Consider the following 14,118-nt stretch of genomic DNA (forward strand, 5'->3'; position numbering starts at 1 on the left):
ACCCCTATCTTTCCTCTTTCTTTTTGACCTCATTCTAACTTAATTGCCACAAAAAAATTAAATTTACTCAATGTATAGATTTGTACAGGTGACAGATCTTCTGAATCTGAGTATACTTCTCTTTATATATCATGTTGCCTCTTGAGTCTTCAAATCTACAATGAACAATATTCACTTGATTCTTACCTCAAAATTACCATTAAAATAGTAACATACGGGGCGCCTGGGTGGCTCAGTGGGTTAAAGCCTCTGCCTTCAGCTCGGGTCATGATCCCGGGGTCCTGGGATCGAGCCCCGCATTGGGCTCCCTACTCCGCGGTGAGCCTGCTTCCCCCTCTCTCTCTCTTCTGGCCTCTCTGCCTACTTATGATCTCTGTCTGTCAAATAAATAAATAAAATCTTTAAAAATAAATAAATGAAATAAAATAGTAACATACATCTACTAAACACCTACTATGTACAAGACACTTGGCAATATGCTTTCATGCACAATTCCATTTAATCCCCACAACTACTCTATAAGGTTAAAATAAGCACTATACCTAACTCCACTTTAGAATTTGAAAAGTAACACAGAATGGTTATTAAGTACTTCGTCAAGGCAACCTAGATGGGAAGCAGTGAATCTGGGACCCAAACCCAAGCCTCTGACTCCAAAGCTCATATCCTGAACCATTCTTCTCTCATGAGTGTTAAGCACCACAAAAAAATCTCCTTCTTACCTTTCTGCCTTCATGTTTTCTTCTACCTTGGCAAAAATTTGTCATCCCTTATATATGACCTCTTTGGAAACTCTAACATTCTCCAAAAAAAAAAAAAAAAGAAAGAAAAATCCATCTTCTTTTCAACCTCAAAATTCTACTTTATTCTCTGCATTCCATCAAATCTTCTCAGATTAGTACTCTACATTTGAAGTCTAGACAATACCAGCCACCATTTCCAGCCTTTGTTCTCTCCAAATATTTTGTGCTTCAGTACAAACAGCTAGTGTTGGTTATATTTTGTCACTCGACACTAACGGAGTCCAATTTGATCTTATGAAGAACAAAGAACATCAAATTACAACACTAGCAAAAACAGACTTAACTATATTTATGTAGATAACCTGGTTATATACTAAGTGTGATTTGATAGGAGACTTTTCATATTCTTACAATGCATATCTTCTTATCATTTCCCATTTATAGCCCAAATCTTCTTGTCTACCAAAATGTGTCTGGAGTTTCTGATGATACTAAGGAGCTACAAGCTGAGCACTACAAATTTGGAGACAGTTTGTAGCTTAGTGCAGCAAATGCTCATATGGACTGCAAAATTTCTTTAAATTGTGAGTACAAGAACCTATTGTCCAAAGTGTTCTTAGAAAATAAAAGGAAGAGAAAAGAAGAAAGAAAGGATGGGAAGTCTGTTTTTCCTGAGAGTGCCACATACACAGCATTGGCTCTGCTATTAGAATGTTTCCATCTACCACTTCAATAAGGCAAGGCCAACCAAGGATTCATCCTCTTTGCTTACCTTTTGGAAAATCTTAAAAAATAAACACTACTAATGTTCTTGAGACCTCCACTATTCAGAAAAATAAACTGTTAAACAGATCAAAATGACTACTAACCTTAATTATACCATCTAGATTCCTTTTAAAGCATATTTTCTATTTAGCATTTTTAATATAAGGTCATATTCAAAATGTGAAAAGTAAAACATTATTAAGTCATTTTTCTGTTCCTGAATGCAAACCCCCGTTCTCCTCCAGAAGCAAATAATATTACATGTTTCTTATATATGTCTGGAGATAGATAAATAGGTACACATGCACACACATACAAATACATACATACATACATACACACGCACACAAAATAAGTTTTTTCTTTATTAGACATAGATGTATTTAATACATATACACACTGCTCTGTACCTTAATTTTTTTAAATTTAATATATACTGGAAACTGGTCTGTATTAGTGCATAACAAGTACATAAAGAACTTAATCATTCTATTTTATGGGTTACAGTATTACAATGAATGGGAGTAACATAATTTATTCAACTAGTCCCCTAACTAATGAACATTTAAATTATTTCCAAGCTTGTACTCTTTCAACGAGTGCTACAATTATCTTTCGAATACATGTAAGATTTCCTACATACAAATATATGAAGGCTAAATTCCACGAATCACAATTGCTGGGTCAATGGATTATGTACTCTTTAAAATTCTGATAGATACTGCCAAAATGCCCTCCAAAGAAGATTATACCAATTTACGTTCCCACCAGCAATTTTAAAGACTTTACTCATTTAGAGAGGTGGGGGAAGAGAGAGCATTGAGTGGGGGAAGGGGGAGAGTGAGAGAGAATCTCAAGCAGACTCCTTGCTAAGCACCAAGCCCTGCAGGCTCTCACAACTCTGGGATCGTGACCTGAGCTGAATTTAAAAGTCGAAGGCTTAACCCACTGGGCCACCCAGGTGCCCCTCCCATCAGCAATTTTAAAAGTGACTGTCTTGACACCCATCTCCATCACACTGTTAACATACTTTTGATCTCTGCCAATCAGATAAATGAAAAATGGTAGCTCAGCACAGTTTTACTTTGTTTTGACTCTTGAAAGTCAGTAGAACGTAGTGATTAACAGTATGGATTCTGGGGTTCTGCCATTCAGTTGGTTCTGCAGTCACTGTGCAATCATAGGCAGCTAACTTAACCTCTGTGCTGCCACTTCCTCATCAGTCAAATAGGGGTTATAATATGCCAATTTCAAATGTTCTTGTGAAAATTAGATGGGTTAATATGTACAAGGTGCTTAGAATTGTGTTTGGCACATAATAAACACTCGATACGTGGGTTTTTTTTTTTATTTTGAATGAGGTTGGACAATTTTTTTTGCATGTTTAAAAAGTTATTTGTATTGGGGTGCCTATCTGGCTCAGTTGGTAGAGCATGTGACTCTTGATCTCAGGGTTGTGAGTTCAAGTCCCATGTTGGGCATGGATATTACTGAGGGGAAAAAAAAAGGTATTAGTGTTTTCTTTTTTTACAATTGTCTCTCCATATCTTTTATCTATGTTTTATTGAATTAGAATCCAAAATATACAAAACTGTCATCAATCAGTAAGAAAAGCCAACCTAAGAAAAAAGCAGGCAAGGGATATAAATAGATCACAGAAAGGTAAAACCAAGTGGTCCATTATAAGTTTTAGCCACTACGACATCAAGATTATCACTTTAAAAACTTGTGAAAAGGTGACACTTACTGGAATTTTTGCTTCCCTTGGTCCCTCTCCAGTTACATTTCTGAGTCTTGACTCACAAATTTTCTTCTCTCAAAGAAACTTTCCCAAAGGGGCGCCTGGGTGGCTCAGTGGGTTAAAGCCTCTTCCTTCAGCTCAGGTCATGATCCCAGGGTCCACATCGCATCAGGCTCTCTGCTCAGCAGGGAGCCTGCTTCCCTTCCTCTCTCTCTGCCTGCCTCTCTGCCTACTTGTGATCTCTGTCTGTCAAATAAATAAATAAAATCCTCAAAAAAAAAAAAAGAAAAGAAACTTTCCCAGACTACTCTTTTTGAACTCTCCTCCTACAATGCTTCATAACATTTATCATGCTCTGAAATTATTCTATTTATTGGCTTATTTATTGGCTGTCTTTCTGCATTTAACTGTACAGTGTTGGAAGGCTGCATACTTGTCAGCCATGTTCACTGCTGTATTCCTAGCACCCAGAAGAATCTCTGGCTCAGAGGAAGCAAGCAGTATTGTCTGACAGATAATGCTATTAGAACTTAAACTAAGGGGCTGCCTGGGTGGCTCAGTTGTTAAGGGTCTGCTTCAGCTCAGGTCATGATGTCAGGGTCCTGGGATTGAGCCCCACATCAGGCTCCCTGCTCAGTGGGAAGCCTGTTTCTCCCACTGCCAGTCCCCCTGCTTGTGTTCCCTCTCTCGCTGTGTCTCTCTCTGTCAAATAAATAAATAAAATCTAAAAATAAAAAAAAAAAAGAAGAAGTTAAACTAAAATTGGAACACTCATACAGTGCATATGGGAATACAAAATGGTGCAGCCACTTTGGACAACAAAGTGTCTGGCAGTTCCTCAAAGGTTAAACACAGAGTCACCACGTGATACAACAATTCCACTCCAGGGTGCATTCCCAAGAATAATGAAAATATATGTCCATACAAAACCTTGTACACAGTGTTCACAGCAGCATTATTTATAATAGCCAAAAAACTAAAACACCCCAAATATCCATCAACTGACAAATGGATAAATAAAATATCCACTCAATAAAAAATTATCCTGTAATAAAAAGACATGGAATGTTGATACATGCTGCATCATGGAAGAACCGTGAAAACACAATGCTAAGCCAATCATGAAAGACCATATATTATATGATTCCAATGATGTAAAATGTTAAGAATAGGTAAAACTACAGAACACAGAAAGTAGCCTAGTAGCTGCCTAGGGCTTGGGGAAGGGGGCAATTACAAAGAAATGAGTATGGGGCTTCTTCATCTAGTAGGTGATGAAAATATTCTAAAATTGATTGTTATGGTGTTTGCATAATTCAGTAAATATGTTAAAAAATGAACTGTCGGGGGCGCCTGGGTGGCTCAGTGGGTTAAGCCGCTGCTTTCGGCTCAGGTCATGATCTCAGGGTCCTGGGATCGAGTCCCGCATCGGGCTCTCTGCTCAGCAGGGAGCCTGCTTCCCTCTCTCTCTCTCTACCTGCCTCTCCATCTACTTGTGATCTCTCTCTGTCAAATAAATAAATAAAATCTTTAAAAAAAAAATGAACTGTCCACTTTAAGTGGGTGCATTGTATGATATGTGAATTATATTTCAAAAGAGTTGTTATTTTTAAGACTTAAACTGAACAAAACTGAATTCTGATGCTTGACACCCAAGGAATGGAGACTTCATACTATTTTGCTGAAACTGATAGGCAGAAATGGGAGGGGAAAAATGAGGGGAGGAAAGGAAGGAAAAAAATTCTCTTTTTAAAGTGCTAAACCATTCTATTGCCTAAAAAGATTATCTCTTCATAGATAACCCAATTTTATTTTTCTTATCTTCTCCAAAAATAGAGTCTAATCTAGAACTGGAAAACATTTGCCTTCTTTTCGTTCGCCCAAAGCTTTCTTCATGAACCTCCTCCATGGCAAATGTGAAACCAGTTCTCTACACACCACCACTCTTTAGGCCTAACGCTACTTCTTGGCATAATGCTGAGATAGGGGAGGACATCAGGAAAAGTGAGTTTCCACTTGTGAGTTGTAATACTGATAAGGAATTCAGGCAGTGGGCAGGACAACATTCTATTATGCAATACCATTCTGGCACTTTCTTAAGAATTTGGAAGAAACATATATCTTATGATAGCACATGCTCTAATTTCTTCATCTTTGATAAAGAACCAAATATGAAACACCATTTAAATATCTTGCTCAACCTTTTAAGCTAGTGTTTTGCAAAATAATTTAAGACTCTCTACAGAGAGCCTATAATTAGTGCAAATGTTTTAAGAGAATTAACCTGAGTGTAGACAAGGTTGATTTGTGTCTTGTGCCCCAACCTAAAACTCTCTGGCTAAAAGTACTTTGCAAGCTGCCTTGGAAGGCCATGGTACAAAAAGTTTTTAGAAGGTAAGTACAGTATAAACAGGAAAGGTGTAGGCTTTAGAGCCAGGTACAGAATAGTCTGAATATGGCACCGTCATTTATTAGCCATGCTATCTTACCTACCAAGTTACTTAACTTTGCTATTCCTCAGTTTTCTAACCTATAAAGTTAGGATAATACAAATTTATAGTAGTGGTATCGTGAAGATTCAGCAACAAAATATAGTATTTTTTTTTCATTCCCAGCACATTCTTGGCATTTTGCAGGAACTTAAGACACTTAAATTCTAATTTCTTCTCCCTACTTGCTCACTTTCCTAATCATACCTCAATAATTAGTACCCAAGGATAAAGCTCAAAAGAAATCATTCTTAAACCAGGTTGCATGCAAAAGCAGCACAGAGCAGTATCCTACAGTGGTTAATATTACACAGAGCCTGAAATTTCCAGAAATGAGACAACAGCAGTATAGATATTTTTTAAAATTCCACCAAATTTCACCAACAGAACCAGGGAGAGCAACCAGGAAAAAGAATAAACCCACCCTGACATCTACAAAAGTAGGTTTCAAAGAATCCTGCTAAATCCTAGAATACAGATAGGCTAAAACACATCCAATAGCAGCAAGTGGTGATAGCGACAAGAAGTATACAAGGTGTAGCTTCTGAATCCAGAACGCATCAACAAAAGTCATCCCAAAAGAGAAAAGGACCAGTGTTATACGGGATCCCACACAAATGAAGCAGAGACCAACTACTAAGACTGGAAGGGGTCCATACAGGTTCCAACTCAGGAGAGGGAACCATCTTAAAAACTGAAGACTAGGGGCGCCTGGGTGACTCAGTGGGTTAAAGCCTCTGCCTTCCGCTCAAGTCATGATCCCAGGGTCCACATTGCATCAGGCTCTCTGCTCAGCAGGGAGCCTGCTTCCCTTCCTCTCTCTCTGCCTGCCTCTCTGCCTACTTGTGATCTCTGTCTGTCAAATAAATAAGATCTTAAAAAAAAAAAAAAACTGAAGACTAATTAAATGATATAATAGTCTATCAGTCTGCCCTCAGAACACAGTAGGGGACACCTGGCTGGCTCAGTCGGTTGAGATGTGACTCTTGATCTCAGGGTTGTGAGTTCAAGCCCCATGTTGGGTGGAGAAATTACTTTAAAAGATATAATCTTAAAACACACACACACACACACACACACACACCGTGGTCTGTGAATCCTTAAGGAGATATAATGAAAGGAACTTCCCCCAAAAACTGCAAGAATAATTTAACTTGATTCAATAAGTCTATTATTATTTTGAAGCAATTACAGATATAATATACAATAGAGAAAATAAGTAATTATTTTACTTTTGCTATGAACCCAATTTTTAGCATAAGGAGATACAAGATCGAAGAAGTTAAGTAAAACCCCTATAATCATACATCCGAATTATAATTATAAATGTGAACATCCTCCCCTCCCTTCCCCTAAAAGCAAACAACTCAGTAGCAGTAAGCACCCATATTGTGGAATTTATCTATTATTCCTCAATAAAAAGAACCACGACTCTTTGGAGAAATGATAGATTCTAGGTCTAATGCAAGGAATATATAAGATGAGCTGGGCATATTTTGTTGTGCCAGAAAGTAGAAAGCTATAAAAGCTAATAACAAAGTCTTGTGAAAAAGACACAGGAGCCATTTAGAAAGGGCTCCCACTGGATAAATGTGGGACAATTTCAGCATCAAAACGTATAATGCCCATGGCAGATAAAATTGTGTTGAGCATAGCAAATGGATAAACTTTGTTGAATCACTATATTGCACACCTGAAACTAATGTAACATTGCATCAACACCTCAATTCAAAAAAGTACAGTGCCAGCAACTGATTAAAACACAGTGAAATAGTGAAAGCCAAGACTTCATAATAACCACTAAAAAATAAAAGGAAAGAAGGAAGGAAGGAAGGAAGGAGGGAGGGAAGAGGTGAGGCGAGGCCACTGGAAGATACTAAGGCACTATCTTATAACTCTAGACACTGATGATTAAAGGGAAAGAATTAAGCATTTTATACTGCCTTTCCAGTATGAAATACATTTCAGTATAACCAACAAGCCTTAGCAGAGCAAATAAAGCTCTTCTAAAGAATTCTGGCGAATACAAAGAATAAAATAATTGGAAATTACCATTCTCAAGCCCTAAGAAATTCAGTAATTCAAGCACTAATCATCCATGGATGGTAAAACCATTAGGAGAAAAAAAATGATGAATGAGGAACTTTACAGTGAAAGGATCAGGCCTGCACTACTGGAATCCACTGAACAATCTTAGCATTACAAAAAGTAAGACAAACTTTATGACCGTTACGATACAATAAAAATCTAACCAAACTTTAGATCTAACTTCCAATCTAGAAGAAATGTGGAGAACAAAGGCATAAATTAAATAATGCCACAGGAAGTAATCAGCAAAATCTAGAATGTGAGGCATTCTACAGGATAACCATTCTGACAACAAGTTAGTGGTACTGGAAAAGTGCGGTGGTGCTGGGAGGCGGGGGGGACTGTCCAGTGTTTATCTGTTCTTATTTATTTATTTACTTATTTATAAGTTTTGGGGTTTTTTTGTTTTTGTTTGTTTGTTTGTTTGACAGACAGAGATCACAAGTAGGCAGAGAGGCAGGCAGAGAAAGAGAGAGAGAGAGGGAGGAAGCAGGCTCCCTGCTGAGCAGAGAGCCCGATGCTGGGCTCAATGCAGGGCTCGATCCCAGGACCCTGGGATCATGACCTGAGCTGAAGGCAGAGGCTTTAACCCACTGAGCCACCCAGGCACCCCTATCTGTTCTTTTAAAAGATAGTTAAAGGGCGCCTGGGTGGCTCAGTCAGTTAATCATCTGCCTTTGGCTCAGGTCATGATCCCAGGGTCCTGGGATCGAGCCCCACATCGGGCTCCCTGCTCAGCAGGGAGCCTGCTTCTCCCTCTCCCCTTCCCCTGCTCTCTCTCTTCCTCTCTCTCAAAAAACAAAACAAAACAAGATAGTTAAAAGTCATTAACAATCAGGGGTGCATGGCTGGCTCAGTGTGTAGAGCTTGCGACTCTTAATCTTGTTGTGAATTGATCTTGGGTTGTTTCAAGTTCTATGTTGGGTATAGAGATTACTTTTTTAAAAATGAAACAAAACATTTTTTTAAAAAGAGTCATGACACTCAAATACAGTATATGGAGAATTTTGGATGCTTATCCAAACAACCCAACTGTAAAAAGACATATCGGGAAATCTCAATAGATACTAGATGATATTAAGAAAGTCCTGTTAATTGAAGACCTTCTCGTTAATTTTGTGAGGTGTGTTAGTGGCACTGTGGTTTACACAAGGAAGAAAAAATCTTCTTTAAAAGCAAACTGAAATATTTAGGGATGAAATAAGTTTGCTTTAATATATTCTAGCAGGAAAAAAAGTTGTAGGAGAAGATATGAAAGAAGTATAAATATTGATGGCAATTAAGTCTGGTTGATGGTTACATAAGGGTTCACTATACTCTGCTTTCTTATATAATTGGAAATTTTTATAATAAAAAGTAAAACAAAGAACAAAAAAGTAAAACATACAAAACAATGAATAAAAAAACAATACAACAACAAAAGAACAAGTATGAGCTCTAGAATCAGACTGTTAGGGGACTGAATCCTAGCTCTATCATTCATTAATTGTATGAATTTGGGTGAATCATTTAACTGCTTTAAATGTGGTTCCCTTCAATCGAATGAGGGAAACAGTACCCTATTTATTAAGTTTGAATAGGACAATCTATATAACATAGAATGTTTCTAGTACATGAACAAAAGTCCAGTAATTGTCAGCCATTGTTATCCTTATTATTATGTTATTGTAGAGGATATGATAGCAAAGTCTCCTGAATAGTTCTTTATGTAAAGGGCCAACGTTTATTTTTTTGTCAGAATTCATATTTCTTTTCCAAAAGCACAGATAAAGGATGGATTAAATAGGTAATGGTGATTAAGGAGTATACTTGTTGTGATGAGAATAGAGTTTTGTATGTAAGCACTGAATCATTAAGTTGTACCCCTGAAATGAATTGTACACTGTATGTTAACTAACTGGAATTTTAATAAAAACTAAAAAAAAAAAAAAAAACAGTAATACAAAAGCATAGATAAATATGCAATACCAAACATCTATAAATAACTATTTTACTTTTCTATTATTCAGGTTTTTGAAAATTAATAAATACAAACATTATTATCACCAATATAATAGCAAAGATCTATTGTTTCCAATTTTATACCATTCTTCAGTTAAATTTAAGTGACAGTATTATTAATATTTTATTTAAATTCATGGTTCTACTTTTTAAATTTAAGTTTTCTCTAAAATGATATATAGTAGAAAATGTTTAGCTAATAGCAAGTCTAGAACTTAACACCCAAAGAAACATGCAAAGCAACCTTTTTCAACTAATCGACTAAAAAATTGAAGTATTTTCCTTGTTTCTGAAAAATTAAATCACTTTGGTGCTTATAATACATATGCTTTCCATAATATAAAAAAAATCCCCTTTGTAAATAAAAAATTATACTGAAGTCTACAGAGCTGAGGCAACTGATAAATTTTTCCTTTCACTTTTAATCAGGCTTCCTGTTGTAAGAGCTCAGCAGACAGTGACGCGAGACACTGCCTCCCAACTTCGGTTCACCTTTGCAGTTCCACAAGGGACACCATGTCAAGATTGTTCAGCTTTTTTGATGAGTGCTGCGTGGGTAACTAATGTGTAAATGCAGATACGTATAGAAAGCAGTTTTGACAGTGATGTATTGCAACTGGTTCCAGATGTCGGTAAGGGATGCTTGGCCAGGCGTTTGGGGCTCCACTGCCACAGAGCAATGTCGGGACCAAGCCAATCTTCAAAAGACCATGGCACTTTAATTCTCCAATTAGAGTCTTCTTAAAACAATTACTTTGCTTTTGTTCTTTCAGGAAAACACTGAAATATTTGTACTTTGTCGCTTGTTTTTAAATTTAAGGAAATGGAGATCAAAATACTGAGCATCCTAACAGTTTGGCTGAAAAGAAAACTTCAAAGCAAACTGCTAAGATACTCAAAACTAAAGCACATATTCCTGTCATATAATGAGAATATAAACTAAATTGCACCAAAACTTGAATACGTACAGAAACTGACTGATTAGCAAAGTAAACATTGAGATTATCCATCTAATGATATTAGAATTCCTCAAAGATTATCAATATTAATATGGTACATGTATCACAATAATTGGAAATCATATCAAGTTTATTCCTCTCTTTTTGCTGTCTATAAACCTGACAAGTGTATTAGCTAAGGAAAATGACCTGCAGTTGCCTGACTTTAAGAACCAAATGATAAATTTTCTAATAATGCATGTCTAGAACAAAATCCTAGAAAAGAAGGACTGACAAGCAGCACATGAATAAATGAAATTTCTGGTCCACTGGTTAATGAAGTGCAATGGATGCATACAAAAATTCCAAAACAGAAACACATTATTACAATCATGCAATGAATAGCCTTTAACCTTTAAAATTGATAAAGTTGCACTTTCTTCATGAAAAAATACTGTAACACGGCTCCCAAGTAAGCATTTGGTCTAATGGGAATTTTTTCAAACAACCTGTCTGTCTCCCTCTTCTTTCAATACCAACTCCCAGCTCCAATCAAAAACACTCTCAGGGGATCACCTACAGCTACATTCTCTCTATGTGGTTTTGCTATAAGGCATTTTCTCATTGATCAAGGGAACTGCAGAAAGCATGCATTCTGTTCATCCTAGAACAAAGAAGGTGACCTACGTATACTGATTTTCAGTATCAAATCAAAGGTTTTGAAATACTTTTTAATAGAAATAAGGGCAAACAAATCTGTCAGAATGATGTTTAGAACTCTACGTTCCTTTTGATTTCCTAATAAATTGAATAAATTGGATATTCTAAATACATTATGAAACTTTTAATATGTGAAAGAACCTTGTGGTCAATAACTTCTGTTATAAATAAATTGTTTAACTATAGCCCAAAGCCCCTATGTTTGGTCTGATATAACTTCATATGCTAATTGAAAGGTCAAGAGTAGTTTTAAAAACTGACCAATCTTATTTTTCCAGATGGATCATCAAATTTATTTCTAACCTTGCATTTAAATGATCAACCAGTAAAATTTTATTACAGGCTTAGAATACATTAAAAAATGGTGCAAACAGAAGAAGAGCTGTAAAGTTTTTATTTCCATCTCCCCTTTTATAGGGTTCTATTACAACAAATCTTTATTGTGACATGCATATCAACATGCCACAACTTAAAACAACCTAAATTCTGGTTCCATCCTAAATATGTTGGTTTTGATTCCTAATAAATTATGTTCAACAAGTAAAAATATCATTGGAGTACTTCTCCATAAACCATTAATTACTCTCAGGGGCGCCTGGGTGGCTCAGTGTGTTAAGCCTCTGCCTTCGGATCAGGTCATGGTCTCAGGGACCTGCGAACAGGCCCTGCATCAGGCACTCTGCTCAGCAGGGAGCCTGCTTCCCCCTCTCGCTCTGCCTGCCTCTCTGCCTACTTGTTATCTCTCTCTCTCTCTCTCCCCCCATCTGTCAAATAAATAAATAAATAAATCTTTAAAAAAAAAAAGAAAGAAAGAAACCAAATACAGAATATAAAATTTTTTTTAAAGTTAATTACTCTGAAATATGGAAAATTTGTCTAGGCAGTACAATTATATATATATCAGATCTGGCAGGTCAAAAACAAAATTATTGCCTAGTAAAAATATGGATGCAAGTATATTTAACTAAATGACTTTTGTGTTTATATTTAATAACTCAAAATAAATCCTTTGGACAACAAATCAGAGCTTCTGAAAACGCAAAATACCAGTTACTATATCCATCAAAAGTCCAAACCTCAAAGCTACTGATATCTATACCCAACACATAAAGATACAGATGACTGAAGTCCTAAATGAATTTAGTCTCTGATTCTGAAAAATAACTGCATAATTCTAGAACAAAGGTATGTATCAAATAGTTTTACTGCTGGTGGCAATATAAACTGGTATAACCACTTTGGAAAGCAATTTAGCAACAGCAAATAAAATTATTACTTTATAACCCAACATTTTTTTTAAAGATTTTATTTATTTGACAGAGAGAGATCACAAATAGGCAGAGAGGCAGGCAGAGAGAAAGAGGGGGAAGCAGGCTCCCCACTGAGCAGAGAGCCTGATGTGGGGCTTGATCTCAGGACCCCAAGATCATGACCTGAGCTAAAGGCAGAGGCTTTAACACCCACTGAGCCACCCAGGCACCCCATATAACCCAACATTTTTATTTACAGGTGTACACCTCAAAGAAGTTCTTGCAAGGGGACAAGAATAAATGTGTAAGCATATTTATAATAACAAAACTTTGGAAACAATTTAAGTGTCCACCAACAACGAAATGTATATGAAGTTTATGTGCACAATGGAATACTATAAAAGCAGTTAAAATGAATGAAATCGATCCACAGGTATCAAATTGCATACACTCAGAAAACAATGGTGAGGGAAAAGAACAAGATATAAAACAATATATACATTATATATATCCAATATACATTATATTATATACACACATATAATTTATATATACAATATGCACTGTATATTATTTATATCAATGCTAAAAATACTATGTATTATTTATTAACACATAGATAAGGTTTTTTTAAATGCAAATGAGAAGCATATGCACTAGCTGTAAGATAAACACTGCTTTTGTGTAGGTAGGAAAGTTAGTGTGGGCTGAAGGTATGGGAAATCTTCAACCATACGTAACTGGGTTTATTTCTTATTAAATATCTGAAGCAGATATGCCAAAATGCTAACACTTATTAAATTTAGCAGAAGAGACTATGGATGGTCTGTGCTTGAAATATTTCATAATTAAAAATTAAAATATAAAAATTACATATACCCTACATGACCATTTACTTCAGAATTTCTACCAATACCTCATTCAAATGCATTCATTTATACACTGCATAATTTTGTTAGGTTAAAATTATGCCCATAATTGAAGGACAGAGCAATCTATTCTTCCCAATAAGGTCTTCACACAATAAGTTCAACTGTCTAAATACTTAGCACTGATATTACCATTATGATGTTTTTGTAGCATTTATAATCATAGATATTTTTTCAAAGGAAAGATTCCCCTAATCACCAATGACCCTACATTAATCGGTGAATACTCTACACAAGCTAAAGTCACCAAGCACTTATGATATCTGACTTTCAATCCCGTCTCAAATCTCACATAAAAACATTTTGAGGAAAGAGGAAGGTTTCCTATTATTCAGGACAAATAATTAAGATATGAGAACAGCAACTAAATAATTTGGACTTCAAATAAGAAAGCTTTTTTCTTTCTCTCTTTCTTTCTTTCTTTCAAATAAAGAATCCTACACATGAAGGATTT

The 14,118-nt window shown here is 36.0% G+C and overlaps 1 protein-coding gene and 1 non-coding gene across 4 annotated transcripts in view; one reads left to right on the forward strand and one right to left on the reverse strand.

Moving 5' to 3' along the window:
- Positions 1-14,118, reverse strand: part of PBX3 (PBX homeobox 3) — a 215,427-nt gene that overhangs the window by 127,203 nt on the left and 74,106 nt on the right. The window lies entirely within an intron of this gene.
- Positions 2,917-2,989, forward strand: TRNAK-CUU (transfer RNA lysine (anticodon CUU)). The gene has a single exon. It is a non-coding gene; the product is annotated as a tRNA-Lys (tRNA).

This window comes from Mustela nigripes, chromosome 9 (assembly GCF_022355385.1).
Source record: "Mustela nigripes isolate SB6536 chromosome 9, MUSNIG.SB6536, whole genome shotgun sequence".
NCBI lineage: Eukaryota > Metazoa > Chordata > Mammalia > Carnivora > Mustelidae > Mustela > Mustela nigripes.